The sequence below is a fragment of the Panthera uncia genome, assembly GCF_023721935.1.
Source record: "Panthera uncia isolate 11264 chromosome B2 unlocalized genomic scaffold, Puncia_PCG_1.0 HiC_scaffold_24, whole genome shotgun sequence".
Taxonomy (NCBI): Eukaryota; Metazoa; Chordata; class Mammalia; order Carnivora; family Felidae; genus Panthera; species Panthera uncia.
The window spans coordinates 45312045-45320878 of NW_026057580.1; the positions used below are offsets into that span (position 1 = coordinate 45312045).

General features: G+C 39.0%; 1 pseudogene; it reads left to right on the top strand.

The window, feature by feature from the left end:
• The window catches only part of LOC125939102 (tigger transposable element-derived protein 1-like), a 34361-nt pseudogene extending 26341 nt beyond the window's left edge, over window positions 1–8020 (top strand).
• Window positions 8021–8834: the final 814 nt, after the last annotated feature.

An 8834-nucleotide genomic window follows, 5' to 3' on the forward strand; every position in this document is an offset into this window, starting at 1 on the left:
TTTTGTTTTTTTAGCCTCTATTTTATTTATTTCTTCTCTGATATTTACTATTTCCTTCTTTCTACTAACCTTGAGCTCTGTTTGTTGTTCTTTTTCTAGTTCCGTTAGGTATAAATTTAAAAGTCTTTTTACAGTTATGAGTTAAAATCTGTTTCAATTACAGTTTATGCACTGAATCTTTGTCAGTTGGCTTATAAGGGAGGGTTTGCTCCCATCCAGTATGCTCTGGCTCTTGCTGACCTGTTTCTCGGGACCTGAGGCACAAATAATCTCTCCCCATTGAGAACACCCCTAATGTGCCCCACCATAACACTGCCTGGGTAACCATTCAATCCCTCCCTCTACCCAGCAATACCAACTCTGGAAATTAAATGTAATTACTTAATGTTCAATATCACGTATTTTCCAAAAGCTCTAAAATGAGGAATTGTCAGTCTGGATAAGGAGCCCCTCAGGATATAACTGCCAGATCAAGGAATCTCAGCATTTAACAAAAGTCAACCCTAGAAATGTAATTTAAAGTTTTCTATAATTTACACTTGCACTTATAATTACCTTTTTATTGTCAGCCTTCTCCAAAACTTGTATGTTTTGTGAAGCAGGAACTGAGTTTATTTGGTCCACTAATATGTCCCAGGACCTACTACAGAGCCAGGAATATAAAGGCAATTAATAATGTTTGTTTTTCTTCATATTGTCATAGTAGCCAGGACTGGTGCTCAGTAAAGTGGGATGAATCACTGATATTTAGTCTGTCTGATACATACTGGATTAACTTGGATTAACTTCTGAGTTTTCCTATTCCCATTTTTTGTATTTCCAGTCACATTTTATATTTCCACTCACCTAGAAGATGCTTTCAATTATTTTTTTATGCCAAGAACAGGTTTGGCATATGGAAAGAGTTTATGGAATGAACATAACAGTCTTGGGAAGGTTATCTGGCATCTATAGGCAATACTAATTTGGAAGCCTGGACATATAACAGAGAACAGGAAAACAAATTTAAGACCCTCCACTCAGACCCAAATGATGAAGGCAGAACTGAGACAAGAGGGAAATTTCCAGGCTTTGGCAAGATGGTTGAATCAAAGCAGCACTTGCTCACTTTGTCTACTGTTTTGTGAGTGATCCCTGCTCACTTTCTGCTGGAGGTTCCCCAGCCCACATGCCAAGGTTTCCATGCATGTATTTTCTTAGGTAAAGGAATATTTTAAGATAGAGAATAATTTGGGGCGCCTGGGTGGCTCAGTTGGTTAAGCATCTGACTTCGGCTCAGGTCATGATCTCACGGTCTGTGAGTTCGAACCCCGCGTCGGGCTCTGTGCTGACAGCTCAGAGCCTGGAGCCTGTTTCGGATTCTGTGTCTCCCTCTCTCTCTGACCCTCCCCCGTTCATGCTCTGTCTCTCTCTGTCTCAAAAATAAATAAACATTAAAAAAAATTAAAAAAAAATAGAGAATAATTAAATGCTTTTAAATTTTGTGTTTAAAATATTCAAAAAGGCAGCAAAGCAGAGTGGATAAGAACGTAGATTCTGGAGCAGACTCTAGATTTGAATTAGGCAAGCTATGTGGCCTTGAACAAGTTATTTGATTCCTTTCTTTCTCAGTTTCCTCATCTGGAATTATGGTAACAATACCTATGCTACTTCATATGGCTGTCATGGGGATGAAATGAGTTAATCTTTATAAATCTTATAAAGTACTCATAATAGTAAATGATATATAAATGTTCAATATAAACAATTGTCTTGGCGGGGAGGAAGATAAGGATATTGCCATGTATGTTAGCCTCTGAAGTTTCTTATTCTGTTGCAAATATTCTATATTTCATGTCTTCTTTAGAGTATGCATATATCCATGATATTTCCTTGCGATATCTACTTGAGTTATCAATTTAAACCTTGCATCTGGTGTAGAATTAAACGGCACTTGCCCAATAAGATATCTGAAATGGAGCCCACAGTCAATTGTTCTTTGATAACTCAGTTTTCATTCTGCTTCCACAATCTTGGGAAACATCCATTAGAAATTGGCAGAACTTCTGCTCTCTAATCAGCACTACACCCTGAGTTTTCCTCGGAAGCTGGAGGAAAGACCTGGTTTTCAAACAATGTAATTGCTGTTTAAAGACATACCTTGTTTAGTTTGTCTTGAGCCAAATGATTTCACCTGGTTCTGGCAGTGAAATGACAGCTCAGGTTCTCATTCACACTCCAGAGTTTCTAAGGTGACCAAAGCAATCACAGGAACATTAATAGTCTGGATTTAATCAGTAGACATACTGCTTTATGATTCACTTAAGTTGTACAGCAGAATCCTTTCAGGAGGACTGAAGGAAAGTAATTCTCCCTCCATCATGAGAAAGAAGTGCTTGTGAACTGTGTTGTTGTTATTGTTTTTTAAACAAGCAGGTATCTTACCAAGGTTGAGCCCAGAGGGATGAAAATGGAAATAAGATATGGATAGAAAGTCAAAATGATTGGGAAGTCCAGGGACAAAGGTGGACTATATGACCTTATGTGGTAGGGTTGTCGAGAGGCAGAGTTGGAAGCAAGATGGAGGGATATGTGCCCAGGAACTCAATGATCCATACTCCTACCTGGAAAATATTGGTATCCATACTTGACATGGTTGTCCTGCTTGATTGACTACATTGATTCAAATATTCCATCCACCTGGCAAGATTTGACAGTGTTTGGCAAGACCATCCCTGCTTTGATGTTATGAGCTTAGCTAATTCAGTCAAAGAACAGTTTATAATGAAAGCCCTTTAATTTGAATTTGAGAGAAATCTGTTGGATGGGAATGGTATCTCCACTTGGGTTTCTAAATTCCATCCTTTTTCCTCTTAATATTCACCTAAACTATCTCTTTCAAGACCAAGTCCCAAGTCCTTACATATGGCCAATCTCAAAGGCGAGTCAAAATGAACACTTGTGTTCCGTTTATGGAGCCTCCCAAGAAGGCATATCGTTCACTCCACATCCTGATGCCTGCTACTTGAAATTTGAGCTCACCCCTTTCTCTTTCTTTACTGTATTCCTGGATGATCACAAAAATGGGACTATCACATCAGACTCACACAAATCATAGATCTTACCTAGGGTCAAATTTTATTAATAATTTCAAGGAGACAAGTAATCAAAAGGCATAGCATAAGCATAGGCCAGTCTAGGACTGTCAGTGAAGGTTCCTAAGCCCTTTTTCAAAGTACTGGATTGATTCTGGCCCAGATGAATATATGAGGTCTCTATAGGATGTGTGCTGGTCAAATCACTTACCCAGAAGTAGCCCATTTAAGTCTTGAAAACTCTCCATTTTATATTCAGCTGGTTATGTAGCTTGCATGACTTTTCAGAGAACTCTGCCCCCCAAATTCACAGATGCCAACTTTGTTTACCAGAAGCAATACAGGTAGCCTTGTACTCATGCTAAAAGTTTTTTTAGGGAGACTCTTCCACTAGCAATTCAATTATTTTACCTGGCATAAAACCTGTCATTAGCATCTTTATAAAATTAGACCATGTCACCTTCTTTATTTCCTGGGGATAACCCTATGGAGAATGGATTACAGACCTGCTGTTAATCCTGTCCCAGACATAAAGTGGCTGCTTACTTGGAAAGCCTGGGGGAGCAATGCTCTGGGGAATCCAAGATGAAAGCTAACATCACGGAGTCCACTCTTCTTATCAAAGGAAAGAGCCATGTTATGAGACCTACTAAAAAAGCAGATAGTGGAAACTTTTCCTTTTTATTTAAGTTTTTACTTAAATTCCAGCTAGTTAACATATGGTGCAATATTGGTTTCAGATGCAGAATTTAGTGATTCATCACTTACATACAATACCTGGTGCTCATCACAAGTGCCCTCCTTAATATCCATCACCTATTTAACCTATCCTCCCACCTCCCCTCCAGCAACCCTCAATTTGTTCTTTATAATCAAGAGACTGGGGGCAACTGGGTGGCTCTGTCAGTTAAGTGTACGACTCTTATTCCAGCTCAGGTCATGATCTCATGGTTCCTGAGACTGAGCCCCATGTTGGACCCTGAGCTGACAGTTCAGAGACTGCTTGGGATCCTCTCTATTCCTCCCTCTCTGACCCTCCCCCGATTGCACTCTCTCTCAAAAATAAAATAAACATTAAAAAAAGGAGTCTGTTTTATGGTTTGTCTTTCTCTTTTTCTCCCTATGTCCATCTGTTTTGATTCTTAAATTCCACACATGAATGAAATTGTATTGTTTTTGTCTTTCTGTAAGTGACTTATTTCGTTGAGCATAAGCTATCCACATTGTGGCAAATGGCAAGATTTCGTTCTTTTTTTTTTTTTTTTTTTTTAAGAGAGAGCACAAGTTGGGGAGGGGCAGAGAGAGAGGGAGAGAGAGAGAATCCCACACAGGCTCTGTACTGTCCGTGCGGAGCCTGATGCGGGGCTTGAACTCACAAACTGTGAGATCATGACCTGAGCCAGAACCAAGAGTCAGACGTTTAACTGACTGAGCCACCCAGGTACCCCAAGATATCATTCTTTTTGATGGATGAGTAATATTTCATCATATATGTATACCACATCTTCCTTATCCATTCATCATTCAATGGACACTTGGGCTGTTTCCATAATTTGGCTATTGTAGATAATGCTGCTGTAAACATTGGGGTGTATGTCTCCTTCAAATCAGTATTTTTATATCCTTTGGGTAAATACTTAGTGGTGCAATTGCTGGATAATAGGGAAGTTCTATTTTTAACTTTTTGAGGAACCTCCATACTGGAAAACCTTCTGCTTGAACTGAGGACATTATTGCCCAGAGATTTCTTTCCCTCATTGTTTTGCTTGTGTTCCAGAGTTACATCATTTCTTATGAGAAGAAAGCAATCCAGCTCTAGAAAACACTCAGGCACAGAGAGAAACCACAGTATGAACCACAGGGAGCAGCTGCATTGTCTCCCTGGGAGATGTTCTGGTTTCATGGAAAGCCTAGTTGAGGCAAAACACCTTCAGATCTTATGGTGAAGTTGGTTGGAACCAACAAGTGTTGGTTCCACTTTTTATGTGGCTCTGAAATTGAAGCAGAATTAGTTGTTACTTGTGAGGTTTGGATGAGTGATGCTGTGTCATTAAAAGGAACATAAATAGATTCACTGATTTGCCCAGAGTACAAACTTATCTACTTTTGGACTGAACCTCAAAAGTCCAGATTCAAAATCTCATCTTTTCTCTACAAGGTAGAGACTGTGGCCATGTGACTGCAGTATCATGCATAACCGAGAACAATGGCTACTGCCCTCTGATGAGCATTTACTCTGTGATGGACTCCATTGTAAGCTCTTCACATAAGTGACCTCATTCTAGTTGCAACAGTCCTGGAGACAGTGTTTATCCATACTTTGCAGATGAGGAAACAGACACAGAACAAGTTGGCGCAGATCAGAAATTTGAACTGAGGTCTCTTTAACCCTGACCCCTGTTCTCATTGATTGTTACAGTGACTCTCCTCGATAGCTTGGATCCCATCAAACAACCTCATTTCAATAATTGATTTAAATTTTTCCCTCCACAAATGAACAAGAGTGAACAATTCTTTGGCCAGGGCACAGACAGCCATGAGTTTAGAGCTATCTTCAGGACTGAACATTTGTGGATTTTCCCATCTACATAGATAGATGTGAATTTTAAATTATTTTCACCTGATGCCCTTTCCCTTCCACTGAATATTCCCCCTCTCTCATATTCATTTTATTATGCTTCACTTTATTTCACTTCACAGATGTATGTTGTACAAATGGAAGGTTTGTGGAAACCCTGCGTGGAGCATCTATGAGTACAATGTTTCCAATGGCATTTGCTCACTTTGTGTCTCTACGTCACATTTTAAAATTTCTTACAATATATAAAACTTTTTCATTCTTATTACATTTGTTATGGTGATCTGTGATCAGTGATATTTGATATTGCTCTTGTAATTGTTTTGGGCCACCACAAACCATGCCCACGTAAGATGGCAAGCTTAATCAGTGACTGTTGTATGTGTTCTGACTGCTCACCAGCCATCTCTCTCTCCCTCTCTTTGGGCCTCCCTATTTCTTGAAATTTCAACAATATTTAAATTAGGCCAATTAATAATTCTACAGTGGCCTCTAAGAGTTGCAAGTCTTCTTCACTTTCAATTAAAAGCTAGAAGTAATTATGCTTAGTGAGAAAGCACGTCAGAAGTCAAATTAGGCCAAAAGCAAGGCCTCATGTATGAGTTAGCCGAGTTTTAAATGCAAAGGAAAAGTTTTTGAAGGAAATTAAAAGTCCTTTTTCAGTGAACACACCAATGATATTAAAGCAAAACAGCCTTACTGCTGATATGGAGAACATTTTGGTGGTCTGGATAGGAGACGAAACCAGCCACAACATTCCCTTGACCCAAAGCCCAATCCAGAGCAAGGCCCTAACTCTCTTCAGCTCTATGAAAGTTGAGAGAGGTGAGGAAGCTGCAGAAGGAAAGTCTGAAACTAGCAGAGGTTGGTTCATGAGGTATAAGGAAAGAAGCCGTCTCCATAACATCAAAGTTCAAGGTGAAGAAACAGGTGCTGATGTAGAAGCTGCAGCAAGTTATCCAAAGATCTAAGATAATTAATGAAGGTGGCTACACTAAACAACAGATTTTCAGTGTATATTAAATAGTCTTCTATCGGAAGAAAATGCCATCTAGCCCTTTAATAGCTAGAGAAGAGAAGTCAATACCTGGCTTCAAAGTTTCAAAAGACAGGCTGATTCTCTTGTTAGGGGCTAATGCAACTGGTGATTTCAAGTTAAAGTCAATTCTGAGAAATTCTAGGGTCCTTAAGAATTATGCTAAATTTACTCTGCCTGTGCTTTATAAATGGAACAACAAAGCCTGGATGACTGCACATGTCTTTATAACATGGTTTACTGAGTATTTTAAGCTCACTGTTGAGACCTACTGCTCAAAATAAAGATTCCTTTCCAAACATTACTGCTCATTGACAATGTACCTGGCCACCCAAGAGTTCTGATGGAGATGTATGACAAGATTCATGTTTCCAAGCCTGCTAATAGAGTATCCATTCTGCAGCCCACAAATCAAGGAGTAATTTTGACTTTCAAGTCATCTTATTTAAGAAATACATTTCATAAAGTTATAGTTGCCATGGATAGAGGTTCCTCTGGTGGATCTAGGCAAAGACAAGTGAAAATCTTCTGGAAAATATCCACCATTCTGGATGCCATTAAAAATATTCATGATTTGTTGTAAGAAGTCAAATTATCAACAGGATTAACAGGAGTTTGGAAGAAATTGATTCCAACCCTCAGGGATGACTTTGAGGGCATCAAGACACCAGTGGAGGAAGTAACTGTGGTGGGAACAGCAAGAGAACTAGAATTAAGCGTGGAGCCTGAACATGTGACTGAATTGCTGTAATCTCATGATCAAATTCAAATGGATGAGGAGCTGCTTCTCATGAATGAGCAAGGAAAGTGGTTTATTGAGATGGAATCTCCTCCTGGTGAAGACGCTGTGGAGATTGTTGAAAAGACAACAAAGGATTTAGAATATAATATAAACGTCATTGATAAAGCAGCAGCAGGGTTTTAAAGGATCAACTCCAATTTGGAAGACGTTGTACTATGGGCAAAATGCTATCAGACACCATCGCATGCTGTAGAGAAATGGTTTGTGAAAGGAAGAGTCAGTCACTGCGGCAAGCTTCATTGTCTTACTTTAAGAAATTGCCACAGCCACCCCCACCTTCAGCAACCACCATGCTGATAAGTCCACAGCCACCAACGCTGAGGCAAACCCCTCCACCAGCGAAATGGTTAGTTTGCTGAAAGCTCAGATGATGGTTAGCCATTTTCAGGAATAAGGCATTTTTTTTTAAATCAATGTATGTACATTATTTTTTAGACATAATGCTATAGCACACTTAATAGACTCTTATATAGTGTAAATATAATTTTTATGTGCTTTTGGAAACAAAAAAATTCATCTGACTCACTTTATTGTGATATTTGCTTTATTACAGTGGTCTGGAACAGTACTTGCAATATCTGTGAGGTGTGCCTGTATGTATATTTATAAATGCATATGCTATATTTTTGTTATTTATGTGTATATATGTGTGCTTATCCTTTTCTACTTTAGGTCTAATATGGCTTTGTCTTCAATTAATGAGGACTTGAAAAGGGAGCATGGTGCTACCTTTTCATTAACTTCTCCCTTTAAACAGAGAGCTACTAGAAACCTGCCATGGAAAGATGTGTTTACTTTTCTTAGCTTCCAAGGGTAGAGAATGCCTGTGATGGCACAAGATGATTCTACTTCTGGGTAAATACAACCCAGTGATTATAATGAAGAATTTAGTTAAAGTACTGGAAAACCAAAGGCCAGAATTTAATTAAACAGAACATACTGAAATGCACTAAAAATCATGCTTTAACCAACCAATGCTCAAAATAACCAACCAATGCTTTAAAATGAAGATTAAGGCAGACCCTTGTTTCTCCAAGGCATCAGTCCCACCCACGTCTCAACCAAGCATTTCTATAATCGATACATGGATCCTTATCCTAGCCTTCTAGTTTCTTTAAAGTCATGTGAAATGTAACAACTTTCCATTTCTGAGGTACTATAATTTCACAAGAAGAGAATACTTTATTTTTTTGTAATTTTTTAACGTTTACTTTGAGAGAGAGCAAGAGAGAGCAAGCGGGGGAGGGACAGAGAGGGAGAGTGAGAGAATCCCAAGCAGGTTCCGCTCTGCCAGCATAGGGCCTGAATGCAGGGCTCAATCCCACAAACTGTGAGATCGTGAAC